The 16,494-nt window shown below is 39.1% G+C and overlaps 2 long non-coding RNA genes across 2 annotated transcripts; one reads left to right on the top strand and one right to left on the bottom strand.

The window, feature by feature from the left end:
- The first annotated feature begins 12,181 nt into the window (after positions 1-12,181).
- On the top strand, positions 12,182-13,461 carry LOC139432963 (uncharacterized). The gene is made up of 2 exons (XR_011642532.1): positions 12,182-12,330; positions 13,144-13,461. It is a non-coding gene; the product is annotated as an uncharacterized lncRNA (long non-coding RNA).
- Positions 13,462-13,812: 351 nt separating this feature from the next.
- On the bottom strand, positions 13,813-15,794 carry LOC139432962 (uncharacterized). Its single transcript, XR_011642531.1, has 3 exons — positions 15,692-15,794; positions 14,454-14,533; positions 13,813-13,910 (listed from the first exon to the last, which is right to left on the bottom strand). It is a non-coding gene; the product is annotated as an uncharacterized lncRNA (long non-coding RNA).
- Between the last annotated feature and the right edge of the window lie 700 nt (positions 15,795-16,494).

Raw genomic sequence — 16,494 nt, 5'->3', positions numbered from 1 at the left:
ATCAGCACCCAACAGCTGACAAAGCCTCTCATCAAACACATAAAAATACAATTACAAGGGCTTTCATGCTGTTCTAAGGAAAGCAGCCCAGCCTACTGCGTGCTGCCCTTTGTCAGCAGCGAGACCCAGAATCAAAGAGCGCTGACCTGCCTCAGCTCTGCCCGGCAGGCCTGCGGGGACCCTGCTCTGAGTCCAAACCCTGCTTACTATGCCATGCTGGGCCCCCCCCCCACCCTCGACTCCCTCCTGCTGCCCCCTGGTTTGCTCCGTTATTTCCTCATCCCATCAATCTGTCAGCTAAGCCCTTTGACACGCAGCACAATATGGTCCCAGTATTTCTCAGTTCATTCTCCCTCTTTTCAATATGGTTTCAGCATTTCAAGATTAGTCAGCTCACCCACAAGGCCTGCTCCCATGGTGCCTTGGGACCAATCAAAGGGAGAGGTTGGGGGGTCTGCAGCAAATATAGATGCTAGAAGCAAAGTGATGGCACAAATCGGGCTTGAACAGCATCTGGAGGTGTCATTTTAAAACACAAATTAATTTCAAACTCTCTTCATTCAAATTGACCAAATCTATGTTAAAGCTAACTCAAGTTCAAACAGAACAAACACGTTTCATCATGAAATGTTCAAATTCTGCTCAAATAGTAAGTTTTGATTTCATAAGCCACACTTGTGTCAAGTGTCAATCCAACTATAGATAAATACTAAAGAGTTTAAACAAAGTACATTTTGAGTACAGTCCTTGGTCAAGCTTGTTTTTAATTTCATTAAGTTCAAAATCGTTTTTCAGACAGCAAAATAAGAGGAGAAATCATCAGGGATTGATCTTTGGAGGCTGAGGGGTTGACCATACTTAACAACTTTTGTAACATGCAGTCGTTTGAACTTTGACTTTTTTAGTTCAGTAGCATCTTTAAATGTTTTCTTTGACATGGCTAACACACTGTTTGCTTTTTTTAAATTTCAGACTCAGATAATGATTTAAATATACAAAGAATTTGCATTCTGATGGCTGCACTTCCTCAGTGTTCAAGGAAACTATAAGAATAAAGTATAATTTATTAGATTTCTTTTCAAATGTCTACCTCTCTGTGAGATTTAAACAACCAATAAAGGCTTTCTCATTAACTCTAAATGTGTTTTTTCCACATCTGCTTACTATAAAACCCATCACTGATTAAATATCCATTTTTAATACTGACAGAGTAACAAAGATAGTATAAATAAAAGTTGGCCACCTGTGAATGTGGCAAACAGTTTTATGGAAATAGGGAGGGGGAAAAGAGTGTGTGTACTCCTGCCACTGGACTGGACTCACTCGAGGACAGACCATTGAATTTATTTTCAAGTAAGGATGAAAGGAAGACTCCAAACTATGCATGTCGTCTATTCACTGCTGACGCTCTTTAAAGAAAGAAATAAAGACAGCAGAAAGAGTTGGAAAAGGGTGGAGGGGTGGAGCGCTGCATACATTTGACATACACAAGGCAGCAGACAAAGTGATTGTTGCTTCCCTAAAACTTTTTTTTTTCTCCTCCAGAACACTTTCCTTGCTGAATAGGCACCTATTAGTGACTCCATTATGGGCACAGGGCTCTTGAATGGCTCCTCACTGTGCGTCTTTATCATAGTCAGGCCGTGAATACAGGCGGCCCCCTCCTCCTGAAGCCCAACCAAACTCCTTACAGCTTGTATTGATAGGTGCTGTGGTGCTGGTGATGATGGGTGAGGCAGGAGGGGGGAGGGGGGGCAGCCACTCTCACCCCCTGTTGTGTGCTCCAGGTGTGGTGGGTTAAGCGTAGCGCTCCAAAACCTCCATTGTGGCGACTTTTTCTTAACCACTTGTTCCGATCAAATAAAATGGATGCAGCGTTTTACATGCATTAGCTGATCTCCATAATGCCGTCCCCCCACACCCCCCTCCACTCCAAAACAAGTCAGGCCTCCGGCGAATCGCTGCACACTGCCTCAGAGCCCTGTATTGTTGCTGGATTATTCAAGAGTTAGCTGAAAGAAAGAGACAGGGAGAGTGGGGTGTCTGTACTTTATCTCCAGGGGAGACAGGGGCTCAAAAAGGAGCTTCTTTAGAGGAGTGAGTTACTGCGGTGAAAAGCCCGAAAACACCTGCAGAACACGAGGCCGAGGCAACGCAACCCCATTGTTCGTCTTTACTTTGCTTGTACAGCCTCGGAGGTACTGTAAACTAGCTTCTACTGAATGCAGGAGCTTCTATTCATCACAAATCCTGTCAAATAACCTGTCAAAACATGACCACCTTCTCTGTCTGTTGTATTGACAAAGCCATCAGTTGAGAATGTTGTAAGTTGTGACTTCATAAGCCACTCTTACAAGTGTCAATTCGCCCCTATCTTACATTGGATCAACAGGAATCAAGATCATGTACTGTACGTCCATTTTTGTATATATCATCCAATAGATAAATACATAAGGTTTTAATTTTAAAACATTTGTAGTCCTTTGGTAACGCTCTTTGTTATTTGATGAAATGGTTTAGAAGTTTAAATATGTTTTTTTTTTTAAACACTTAAATGAGGAGAGAAATCTTCAGGGATTGATCATTGTAGAATGGGGAGTTCTGCATAGTAAATAACACCATGTCCCTGCGAGGTATCGTAAATTAGCTTCTTCTGAATGCAGGAGCTTCTATTCATCCAGTAGACTGGAATAACAACATTGTCACCTCGCTCCGTCTGCACTCCGCTGTATTGACAGGCCCATCAGAATGTCGTTTTTTCAAACAGCGCGACTGAGCAAATATCTGTGAGTGTGTGCACATGTGTGTGTAAGCATATATTTCATTCAGCTTTGAAGTTATGTGTGTACTCACATTTGAAGGAGGGAGACACAGAGAGTAAGCGAGACTTTATGATGAATATGGAAGCATTGTTCAGCCATGCTTACCTCCACAGGGAACCATCTGCTCCCCGTCAATGCATCACCTGCTCGTCTGAGCCGTCTCCAGGGCAACGATGGGTGGGGGGGATTAGGAGAGGTTATGGCAATGATGGGAGGGGCTGTCGCTGGGGAGAGAGAGGATCGGAGGAGGAGGGGGGTTGGGGGGGGGCGGATGAGAGGGAGGCTGCCGGGCAAATGTCGTCCTCTGCTGGTGGAGAGAGTTACAGTAAGTCTTCCAACACATCAACATTTACTCCGACTGAGACCACGTGTTGAACATGTCAAAGAAAGAGTGTGAAAATAAGTATTTAGTACATAAAGTTGAAGCTAAAATAAAAACTGTGTATATTTTTTCAATTGGGTGAAAAATTAACACTCAAAACAAGTTATTATGGGTAGTACTGATACTTATAACCAATACTAACCTGATGATACACTTATTTTATTTAATAAATACTGCTGCTACTTACTTATCTACCGGAATGTGTACTTCTGTACATTTTAATAATTTAAAATGTGTATTTTAAATACTACTTGCCTGCCTTTTATCTAATAGTTTTTTCGTCTCTATCTATGCTTTGCTTTTAAAATGGAAATGTGGCCTCTGTGGGACGAATAAAGGAATTCAGATTCTGATCATTTCTAGATATAAATGTATTCATTCACAATTTTTGTGAAATTCACATGCTAAAAATAAGTGTGGCACTGACCATGAAGGTGAGGTGCATACCATCTACAGTATAGCGAGGAAAAGACTTGTCAAACTCAAAAGTGATTATCTGCTGCAGAGTGACAGTCCCTCTGTGTTTGCTGTGGGACGTCATGAAGGTGTTGTCAGGTATTGTGTGACAAGCAGCATGAATGTCGGTCAGTCACAGAGTTCTCATTAAGTCTCCATGTTCCTCCACCTACAGCACCAGGGACGGCTGCGTAAACACAGACCTGAGGACAGCTGAGAAGGCAAACACGTAGGAGATGAAACACCGCTGATGACTGAGACTCATGTTTAGGAAATCTCTGAACGAGTAACACATTACATGCTTAGTTCAAATATTCTAGTATTGATCATTTTAAATGTGTACAAATTAGTAATGGTGCAAAAATGTCTGGGCAGTGGAGGTTAATCATTTATCCCAGTTTTTGAACTCTTTCTTGCGGAGAAGCTTGATGACATTACTTGTCTGTAACTAAATATGAATATCATCTATAAGTCTAAGAAAACTATTTAAATATGGCATACATTTCTGTGTTGTTATCACAATTGAAAGAGGGCTGATATAGTGCTGAATTTACCTATTCAAGAAATAAATGTAGCTATAAATGATATTTGAATATTAGCATCTCCACTGAATTTACTCCCAAGGTGGTGTCAATCTGTAATTTCACAATCATTGTTCAGCTTTGGCCTAAAATACACACACAAGTTTTGGTGATCATTTAATTTCTTTCGAATTGAACAGGAGAGAGTTTAAACTTTACTAAAAGTAGCTTTTTGCCCTTACTTGGGCACCCAACAGGCAGAACAGAAGGCCCTTCAGGAGGAGCCGCTAGCCGGCGCTCACCTGGAGACGCTCTCCACAGAGAAAGTCTAACTGACAGGTGAAAGTGACCACGGCTGCAGGGAGGAAACACCTTTTGTGTTTGGTCAGAGAGCTGGTGAGGGCGGTGAACCGGGTCCCCCTGCTGACGGGATCATCAGCCTGAGGGCACGGAGGGAGGGTCTGGATCGCTCTCTCCTCACATCAACAATACACCCCCTAAGCATCACAACCTTAACATGTCATCCCCCTCAGTTAGGGACCTCCACTCTCTCCCCCTTTAAAACACTCTAATCTAATCTCCATCTCTACCACATGTGTAGGAAACAAGATGGCACTACAAAAACAGAGTCCACCTGCAGGTAACACTATGCCTGCCTGTTATCTATTGCATGTCCTGCGACAGCATGCATTAGTTTTAATGTCAAATCAGAGGCATTGATTAAAACAAGGATTATATGTTCAGAAAAATAAACTCGATGCACAAAATATTAGGTATAAGTTGGAACATATACACACACTCACATTTTTGGAAATGTGTACAGCTTTGCACAACCACAGTTCGATCATGCTGGCAGGAGTCGCTAAAAGCTAATGTCAATAGGCAAAAATGCTCATACTAAACATGTTGTTTATCAGTCTAGAGTTCACACAAAGTACAGCTGGGGTTATTGGGAAGTATAGTATACTATGGTTTCACTGTAAAAGGTATGAAGTCATAAATCAAATATGGAGAATGAAAATTTCACATGATGACGGCAAGACCACAAAGTATCCGAATTAATTCCTGAGAGGAACACGAGTGTTGGCACCAAAACTCATGGAAATCCATTTTAAAGTGGTTTTGGATATAGCACCACTTCCCTCTTTCTTACTAAACTGCCCCTGGGCCTGCCTCAGACTCTCCCCTGGATGAGATGTTGATCCTGGGAGAGTTCCTGTCAGGGCCACGTGTAGCGGGGCCCCGGCCAGGGAAGGGGGTGACTTTCTTGGGTGTAAATTCAATTATCCAGCGGGTGAGCGTGTCTGAGCGTGTCTGTTGTGAGCGGTGGGTGCACGACTGCCTGTTCCCAGCATGCGACAAGGGGGTTAAGAACCACAGAAAGGCCTCCATTATCCCGAGTGAGAACGGTCCATGTGGCTGGCTGCACAGCCCCCGCTCTCATTCACTCCCCTTTACAACGGCACTGCCGCAAGCCCCAAAGTTCAATTCTCTTTCTCTGCTCCCACTTCTTTTCTTCCCCCCCCCCCCCCCCCCCCCCCTCCTTCTCTTGCTCTCCTGCTCTCAGAAAAGAGCCTCCACAATGCTGCTGGAAGGCTGGAGTGGATTCTTCAGCACCCCTGTGGACAGTGCACATGTGGACTACATTCACAGGATGTCCGTCAACTAGTCCATTAATCAACAGCATCTCATGAAAGCACAATTAGGAACATCACAACTCTATAACAGATTATCATTTCTAAGCACCCCTGCTACTCCTGCTCTCAGCAATGCTCTGTGCTGAAGACGTCCTAATTCACTTTTATACTACAATTATTATCAGAAAAATGTAATTGCAAAGTCACGACAAAACAAAAATGTGTTTTTTTAAGTGAGGACAGCTGCAGTGTGTAAAAGAGCTAATTCCTAGCAGAAAAAGTGACTTGCATCTGGCTCATCATTAGTGTGAGAATGGATCTTCAGTGTGTGAATAAGACTGAGGGCCTATGGAGAGCACCATTGTAGACGCACACTGCACCACTTCTCGTGATAAATGAGCAATTGTCTCCATCACCATTAAAGACAGTAAATGACGCAGTGGGGAGCTCTCCATCCTTTGTACAATGTGAAGAGGACACTGAAAAAAAACCATGGCAGTTTCATGTGACATCACGTCCCAAATTACTGACCGCTGGACACAAGCAGCACAAACACAGTGGCCCATTATGAGTCCTGTGCAAGAAAAAGTGGATGCTACAGCATGATTTTATGTGCATTTAAAAAAAGCTAGTAGACTCAACTTGAAGCTGTATCGATTGCAGCATCTTATGGCAAACCAACAAGCTGAAAGCACAACATTGGCATAAATTAACCGTATAAAGATGATAAGGCGATCATGTTACACATCCAGCAGACACAGAGCAACATTTACTTGGATTTGTGTTTGTGCATCTAGGCAGTTATTAACTTCTTGTCTTGAGTGCAGAAGGCTTTCTTGTGAAGCTATAAGGGGAACTACAGAGTTGGTGATGATTCGCTGTGGGTTACTTTTATGTTTACACAGGCTTTAGTAATTTATTTGTTTATATGTATATATTTCAAAATGTATTATCTCTTCGATTTACACACGGCATCTATTGCACGTCTGTCCGTCCTGGGAGAGGGATCCCTCCTCTGTTGCTCTCACTGAGGTTTCTCCCATTTCTTCCCCTTAAACTGTGGGTTTTCTCTGGAAGTGTTTCCTGTCTAAGGATAGAGGGTGTCGTTTTTCTCATACTGATATTCTGAACAATCTGTGTCCGTAAAGTGTCTCTACTGTAGGCTAATTTTATTATATGTACAGCACTTTGGCTCGACCAAAAATCGTTTATAAATGTGCTATATAAATAAAACTTGATTTGATTTGATTTGACAGTATTGATAACAGTTGCCTAAATTGTCCACTAAAGTAAGAATGGATTTTAGCATTTGAAGTTAACATCCTGAACATAAATAATAGCCCAACGTGACAGAACACACAATAAAAACACAAATTCCAAACAGCCTATGAAATGATTCCAGACATTAAACAAACTAAACTAAACACTTAACTATCACAAACACATGTATACTGTCCAATTTCTACATTAAGGTTTATTTACATAACCTGATATAATATATTGAATTATTTTGTCAACCTATTTATATAAAAGGTAGCTAACTGATGGCTTATACATAAAACCTGTAACAGTAAAGAATGTGATTCCCTTTGTATTTTCGATACTAAAACTGTACGTTCAGTTTATCAATCAAATACAATATTCCAGCTAATTCCATAAACTATAATATGTCATTTATTTGACAAAACATTTTGGGTTGATCAGATGTTTATTACTGCTAGAATAAGTTTACACATTTTTGTCTGTTTCTCTGTGTGCTGGACTGGGGGTTTTCTCTCAGCATTATCAAACCTACACTGCCCTCGTGTGGCACCTGTGGATCTCCTCAGTTTCAGGTGGGATAGTAGGAGTATGTGTGTCCTCTCTTCTCCTAAGAGTTTTTTTGGTATGGCTTTAATAGTGTAATGGCTGCAATTTGATTTTCTTTAAGTTTCAGATGTGTGCTAGTTGTAGCCTGGCCTTTATTTTCTAATAAAGGAAACATGTTCTTTGAAAATGTGTTAGATTAGCACCTGTCTTACCACGATTAAGTCCTATGCCAAACTGAGAAAATGCTTACAATCACAGTTTACATACGACACAAAATGCAATCAGATAAGGAAAATGTTAAAACTAAACTCCTTACCTTTAAAAATGGACTGAAGGCTTGTTATACTTCAAGTGTACACATGCAGGTGATGTAGTTCTTCGCGCCACTCATCGCATCAAATGCATGACTCATCCAGTCTACTCCAAAAAAAGGAAATATAAAGATTATTAGATGTTATTTTTGTTTGGATCAATTGTTGCCTTTCTATGAAACTATTCAAACCTCCATCAGCATTTACTTGGCTGACTATAGGGGGAGCTGAAGCTAAAGTCAGTGACTTTAGATCCAATCATGTAACAACTGTTTGAAATGTTATTGTGTTTTTCCATTTATTTCCCTCAAATACCTAAAATCTTAAGGCGAAATAAGTATCAATTATCTAAAAAAATTCAAGGAAAGAATTAAACGAAGTAATGTACAGGGACTGAATAATATATTACCAAATAATAATAAAAAAGAAGAAAATAAATATCATACATGTACATATCCGAATCACAATAAATGTTCAACCTAATTGTTTTCATTAAACACGTAAATAAATAAAGAAGACTTGCAAAAAATCTCACTATGCCAAAGTTTGCTGTTCAACCAAGGAAAACAAGACTAATCTCTGGAAAAAAATAGAGCAAAGCTCTTTCACTTTTTATATAGCACCCTCATGTCAGAATAATGACTGATCTAATACCTGGAAACTAATGACACTAACATATGGGCACCTCAAGTGTTAAGTGATAATTAACACATGTTATCATGCTAACGCACGCTTCACCAAGAAAACGATAATGGCAAACATGAACGTAATGATTCTAGCACTTTGGCTAATGGCTATATTATGTTAGCATTTAGCTCAAAACACTTAAGTACAAGGCTAGATACTAAACTACCTAAAAAACATAGTAAATGAGGTTATGGCACTTCAATGCCATAGGCCTACCTTCATTTACAACAATGGTTTAACTTACAACTACGTTCTTTAAAAGGGTGTCCGACAACGTTTTTCCGATAAATAAAACTCGGTAAAAACAAGTGGTGTAGCTTGAGTAGTCGAAGCTATCATTAGTATGTCGGCCGTGACTGCTGCTCTTGGAGTTTTTACTGCACTTTCCTCACCTATCTGTTTCTGTTTCAGCAGGAGTTGCTGTCTTTACTGAAGCGTATATGTCTGCCTTTGTAGGTCCTGTTTTATTAATAGCAATTTCACAATATTCATGAAAATATTCGCGCAACCTATAAGCTTTATTCTAAGCTAGCTGCTAGCGTCTCCAATGGTCTGTATATGTCCCAGATGTGAAAGTTGCAGGATTTTGTTTTCTACAAATTATAAATACTAGATAGGGCCTTTAACTAATGCCAGAGAAATTTAGAAGGATAACTGCACTGAGAGTACAGTTCCTGTAGCCTACCTAGTGTAACATTTTTGAGATAATCAGGTTCAGATCGTGGTAAAGGTAATTATATCATAGAAATAAAGAAAAATAATAATAGTTATTCCTAGAAAAAAAAATACAGTTTATCTGCATCTAAATGGTGTGTAACTGATCTAATTGAATAGCTTGTACAAAGGACATCATTTACCAATGTCCCTGGTGCTAGCAATCACCATATAGCCTATGCCTTTTCATTATTGTTATAGACTATTTTCTCACAACTTCTACATATGAAAGCTACCAGTGCAGTGAAGGTGGTGGTGAAATTGTTAACAAGAAAACGTTAATTCTACACAGTATTAGAACATCTCAGGAACTGATGACGTCCTTTTCTGACAAAATGTAATGCTATTATGATTGTTGTGGAGGAAACTTCTGTGTAGCAATGCTTTAGGAGTCACCAACTCATGAAGGAGACACAGGACGAGCAGGAGTTCTGATGTCAAACACTGGCAGTTTATTGCAAGCAATCATCGGCCGGAGAAATTCACATCACAAGTCACACAGTCAAAGGTTCTGACTGCACGGGTGGGTTGCCATGTCAAATCTGAATGTCTACTCATCTTGGCAGACCTTTAATTAGCTTCACTCAGAGTCAACCCCCATAAAACTGGTAAGGTCAGCCACGGCTGACCGTTCCCACTCCTTAAGACAGATGACAGACTTCGGCTTGGTCGTAAAACGTCAACAGGCCGAAAGATCAAATATCTTAGGAGTAAGGAGAATTATTCTTTGACACTTATGAGTAAAGACAAAATTAATCCCTCACAATTGTAATGGCAATGTAATGCAGGGTTGATAATTTGGGGTACCTGGCTGGAGTGAGATTTTGATATCATGGGTTTAATTAATTTAATTAATTACACATATGCGCACTAAATGGTTCTACTAAATGACTGCTGTCGTGTCAGCAGCGGGACCTTAGGATATATATACAAATACACAATATTGGACACAGACTATAAAGGGCACACCGTTTCATTCACTAATGAAAGTCAAACACATGTTTGTTTCCACTGTTTTATTGTGTGCCTGTCGCGATAAGCAATTAATTGACTTATCGTACCATAAATAAAAATGAACTCGATAAATTGCCATTTACATGAGAATGTGACTAGCAGTTTGAAAGGATGTACTTGAATTATTATTATATATTATCATTATGTCAGTAGTCTAATATGCTCATACAACGGTGCCGACAATATTATCGTTTATCGCAATAATTTCCGGGAAAATGTATCCAACAAAATTAATTATCGTGAGAGGCCTATACATGAAACACACACACACACACAAATCTACAGACTTACTCCAAACTGCCAAACATATTAATTAACACACTCTCACTCTCATATACTCTTTGACTCTATTTTGGCCTATAAGCAGCAGACTTTTATTTTTTTATCATTTCTACTGGTTCTTAGATCTGCGCATGCGCAACACGGGTCGGCAGTTGCGAGAGAGTATTTATGAAGGTAGATATGGTGCAAAATGCGAGAGCGTGAAAACCTGATGTGAGCACTTGCAGAAAAAAATATCTGAGCTTGTGTGCATACATTTACACTTGTATAAAATATCCACGTAACTGTGAACCAAATGTACACTTGTATAAAATATCCACGTAACTGTGAACCAAATTTACACTTGTAAAAAATATCCACGTAACTGTGAACCAAATTTGAAGTCACAGAAGAAAAAAAAAAGTGTTGTAGCTTGTAGAAAAAAAATGAATTTAGTGATGAAATGTTCACTAAATGTTCACTAAATTTGAGATAAAATGATTTCGTGCAATAAGTTCCATCTTTGAACTTATTGCACAAAATCATTTTATCTCTCATCAAAGATGGCAGAAAACATGCATTATTGTACTTGTGAAGGAAATATTTTTGTTTATGTGTTTGTACCAAAAAGCATTTTGTGTTTCACATAGGTCTGCTATAACTTAGAGCAGGGGTTTAAGAGGTTAAAGGTTAAAGGGTTAAAGGTTCCGCTTTCCTGTTGGGGGACTGTGACTAACTGCCAGAGGACTTTAACAGACTGTCTTTGTCTCTGAATCCAGGTTCTTGTGATTATCGATCAGAAGACGCGCGAAATAGAGGCTCCTCCTTGATTATCTGTGTAGATTTGCGCTGTGTTTCTGTGTAATCTTCAGTGTTGGCTGGGGAATCACATGATGAAGTCGTGTGAGAACCCTGCCAATGCTCCCGGCCGTGGCTCTCAATAAACTCAGGTGTTTGATATAAAGCGGACTCCAGCCTCCATTCCTTCCATCAACATTGCTGAAAAGAAAATCTCTCTCACAGTACTCTGGAGGGGAGTTTGACAAAGGATTACTCAAAAAGTAAACAGTAAAAGTACTTGATTGTACTTTTGGTAGTCCAAGTAGTACTGAATCCAACAGTACCAATTTCATTAAGAACTTATTGCACAAAATCATTTTATCTCAAATCAAAGATGGCAGAATACATTCTTTTGTGTACTCAGGACAGGAGTTTAAACAAGTATTACTCAAAAAGTACACAGTAAAAGTGCTTGATTGTACTCGTGGTAGTAGTGGTCCAAGTAGTACAGAATTCAGCATAACCGATTTTATTAAGAACTCATTGCAAAAAATGATTGTATCTCTCATCAAAAAGGGCAGAAAACATGCATTATTGTACTCTGGAGGGGAGTTTGACAGAGTATTACTCAAATAGTACACAGTAAAAGTACTTGATTGTATTTTTGGTAGTAGTCTAACATGTACTGAGTCCAACAGTACCAATTGTATTAAGAACTTATGGCTAAAAATCATTGTATCCCTCATCAAATATCATTGATTGATTGATCAAATATAGCATAAACACTTGTACTAGCGTCAGCGCCACTTCTCGGCGATTACCGTAAATACGCTATTAATCGCGCACTCAAAAATGAAGCGCTGCTCATTTGACCAAGCAAATGCGAGAGACGGCTGAGTTGACCGCAGTTCCGCTGACATGGCGCATCAATCAACGGTACATTTTGCCCATTACTTGCCCAGTATTACTTTGAATATTATTATTGTGATTGAGGATTAAATCCACTTTGAAGACCACCGTTTTATATCGTGCAGTTTAGCGGCGAAATGACGTCAGTCAGCCAGCTAACGCTAGCTCTGTTGAGTTTATGCTAGCTAAACAAGTAGTGGTTGTAGTCTATACAGCAGTAATTCATATATTATAGCCTACTGCTTTGGCACTAACGGTTGATAACCGTTTATGAAAATAAAACCAATTGAACTGTACTGAAATAATGACAAGTTTTATAATTGTCTTGGGCTCCTGCTGTATTTTTAAAGCCTTTGTAAATTATCCATGCTATTTTCTATTTAGAACGAAGACTTCCGAATCTTAAAATCCCTTAACGTTTGTATGCAATTGTGCTAAATTCAACTCTGGAATCAAGCAAATATTAATATGTTTGCATGACATTAGTTATTTATATTTTGCCATCACTGAACTATACGTTTAATACATTTAAGTCAAGCTAAGGTACATGTGATGGTAGCTAGTGCTCTTACCTGTGAGGCCTCCTCCAAACAGCATAATAACCAGACTGTATCATTAAAACTAAGTACCAGTTCTAGATCCTTGATTTTAGACAAACAATTCAAAAGACAACATGTATTTAAAGACCAATCTTTATTTGAAGGTGCCTCTTAACCTGAGATATTAGTTATACAGTAATAGTATTGACAATCTAAAAAAACTGAGCAACTCAACAGTCAACTTTATATTTCTTATTGTCTAAAGCATTTATTATTTTCATTTCCCCCCTCTCATATTCAGAGTGGACGGATTGAGACAGCGTGGTGTTCAGAGAGCAGCAGAGACTTCAGGGAGAAACCTCCGTGTGATGGAAGTCCTGTCTGTTGGTTTGGAGAGGACTGAGGGTCTTTCCTCAGCGAGGAGGACCAGGGCTGATGAAGGAGCCCATGCTGGGCAAAGCTGATACCAACTGCACAGGCCTAGTCTGTCACGTTATTTGACTAAATGTGTTTACTTATACATTTAATAGGTTTACACCTTCTGTCCATATGTGCTTTTTATTTAAAACATTTGATTAACTTTTGGTTCACATTTCAATAAATTGTATTTGTATTTGCACTCCTTTTGTCCATTATTCTTACTGAAAATGTTAGATTACACATTCACATCTGACTGAAGATTGGCCCCATTTATTTGTGACGTTGCAAAGTCTGCGGTACAAGGTACAAGTGATGTGAAGCTCATAAAGTGAGGCAAATAGAAATAATCAGCTGATGGAGTGTAGATGTGGAAATAGGTGCATTCGATCAGCTGACTGTTTTTTATAAGCCTGACTATAACCACCCCTTCTCTGAGGTGCAGGCAGTGTCACAAACAAATGATGGTCCTGATAGACTACAAAAATATTCGGTGTGCAGATCTTTGTTTTCACAATAAAAGTAGTTTCTTAGTGAATGTCCTGTACTGGTCTTAAAGTCTCATAACATCAGCTTTTAATGTTCCTCTTGGATGTTCTTCTTGACCCTCAGAGAAGGAGAAGATGTCGTGTCTTTCGGGCATGTCCTTTCCTAACAAAAATTACAGGACACATAAAACATTATTGCAGAACAAGTGTGTTATTTATGAAAGAGGTGTGTTTGTGTGTTATGGGGCTGTTGATATAATTATTTTTTTAATTGTAATCAGATTATGAATGAACAGTATGAAATTCATCAACATTGAAATATATGTTATTATCAAAATAATATTTAACTGTTATCAAAACGTAGTGCAACTGTAGAAGCTTGCTCTGTTGTCTCACTGAAAGAATAACTTTTACCAAGTTTTTTACAGACAATATTGAGAGATAAATAGTAGCAGTTCTCACTATGTGTTAAATATCTTTGCCTTCAATACATTAAATTAGAAAGCTGACAAAGTCATATTGCTTGTTAACATCTAAATGTGACTTTTTGCATGGAAAAAACCCTCAACTTAACTGATGTGTAGGTGATCTAGTATTTAGTATTGTTTAATGGAATGTATATCAGTGTATTCAAGTCAATACTTCATTCATTTAAACCAATATCTTTCTTGATTCTTTGTACAGTATGAAAAAAGAGTATTTGTACCTGTGCTGAAGTTCACTGCTGTGAGGAGTCCAGTTCTGTCTCTCACTCTCTGGTCCAGCCTGTCTGCATCACCTGGACACCTTAAACAAACATGTGAGGGAAATATTTTGTTGTGTGTTTGTACCAAAAAAGCATTTTGTGTTTCACATAGGTCTGCCATAACTTAGAGCAGGGGGTTAAAGGTTTAAAGGGTTAAAGGTTCCGCTTTCCTGTTGGGGGACTGTGACTAACTGCCAGAGGACTTTAACAGACTGTCTTTGTCTCTGAATCCATGTGTTTTTGTGATTATCGATCAGAAGACGCGCGAAATAGAGGCTCCTCCTTGATTATCTGTGTAGATTTGCGCTGTGTTTCTGTGTAATCTTCAGTGTTGGCTGGGGAATCACATGATGAAGTCGTGTGAGAACCCTGCCAATGCTCCCGGCCGTGGCTCTCAATAAACTCAGGTGTTTGATATAAAGCGGACTCCAGCCTCCATTCCTTCCATCTACATTGCTGAAAAGAAAATCTCTCTCACAAAACAGATATATATGTAAAGTACCATGTGTACAAACAATATAACTGATTCTCTTCTGTTGAACATGTTGGATTGTGTATTGTCCGAGTCAGGGTCCTTTTTATTTTACTGTAACTTTAGAAATTGTGTTACCAATGCTTACTGTTTATTTGATATCAATTTGTAATACAATTAATAAAAACAACAAGGTTAGGGTTCGTTCTTCAGATGACTGTGACGTTAACTTGTAAGCTCAATAATGAACTCCAGCTCAACCAACCATATTGTAATATCTAAGTAATCATCTTGAAATATGACATTAATAATTGTAATATGCACACATCTTATTGTGAGGTTGATTTCACATACACTACTTCGACGTTAGCTAAATAGAAAATAGCATGGATAATTTACAAAGGCTTTAAAAACACAGCAGGAGCCCAAGACAATTATAAAACTTGTCATTATTTCAGTACAGTTCAATTGGTTTTATTTTCATAAACGGTTATCAACCGTTAGTGCCAAAGCAGTAGGCTATAATATATGAATTACTGCTGTATAGACTACAACCACTACTTGTTTAGCTAGCATAAACTCAACAGAGCTAGCGTTAGCTGGCTGACTGACGTTATTTCGCCGCTAAACTGCACGATATAAAACGGTGATCTTCAAAGCGGATCAAATCCTCAATCACAATAATAATATTCAAAGTAATACTGGGCAAGTAATGGGCAACATTTACCGTTGATTGATGCGCCATGTCAGCGGACTGGTAGCGACACGAACCGTTAGCGAACAGTTAGCCCCGCTGTCATCCGGTTCGACCTGACTGTGACTGTGACTGACCCAAGCCTCGTTGTTCTGATAGCTCCGCCCCTTCGCTCCAACCCCCCACATCTACAGGTGAAAATTACTTTTGCGACACATTTATCGCAAGAAGTGTAGCAAAAGTCAAGACCGCAGATTCGTCGATTTATACTGCCACAGAGCAGATTCGTCAAGTTGTAATGACTGATTTGAGAGCTTGTAATAAATAAAGTTGCAGTTGTAATGGAAAATATATTTAAAAAATATGTATTTTTCTGCAAGTGGACATTTCATCTCTAAGTTCATTTTTTTTCTACAAGCTACAACACTTTTTTTTTTCTTCTGTGACTTCAAATTTGGTTCACAGTTACGTGGATATTTTTTTACAAGTGTAAATTTGATTCACAGTTACGTGGATATTTTATACAAGTGTACATTTGGTTCACAGTTACGTGGATATTTTATACAAGTGTAAATGTAAGCACACAAACTCAGATTTTTTTTCTACAAGTGCTCACATCAGGTTTTACACGCTCTCGCATTTTGCACCATATCTACCTTCATAGTATTTGTGTTGGATAATCTATGGTAGGGCTAACCCATACAGTGGGGGAGCTCAAATCAGTATTTGCGATGTAATTACATACACGCTCCCCTTGACAGTGAAACGCCACGCGTGAGGTTTAGATTATTTCCCTGTCTCAATCCAAATTTAACTGTATGAAATAAAAAGGCACA

Source organism: Pseudochaenichthys georgianus, chromosome 23, assembly GCF_902827115.2.
Source record: "Pseudochaenichthys georgianus chromosome 23, fPseGeo1.2, whole genome shotgun sequence".
NCBI lineage: Eukaryota > Metazoa > Chordata > Actinopteri > Perciformes > Channichthyidae > Pseudochaenichthys > Pseudochaenichthys georgianus.
The sequence above is the reverse complement of the archived record's forward strand: the minus strand, read 5'-3'. Positions and strand labels throughout refer to the sequence as shown.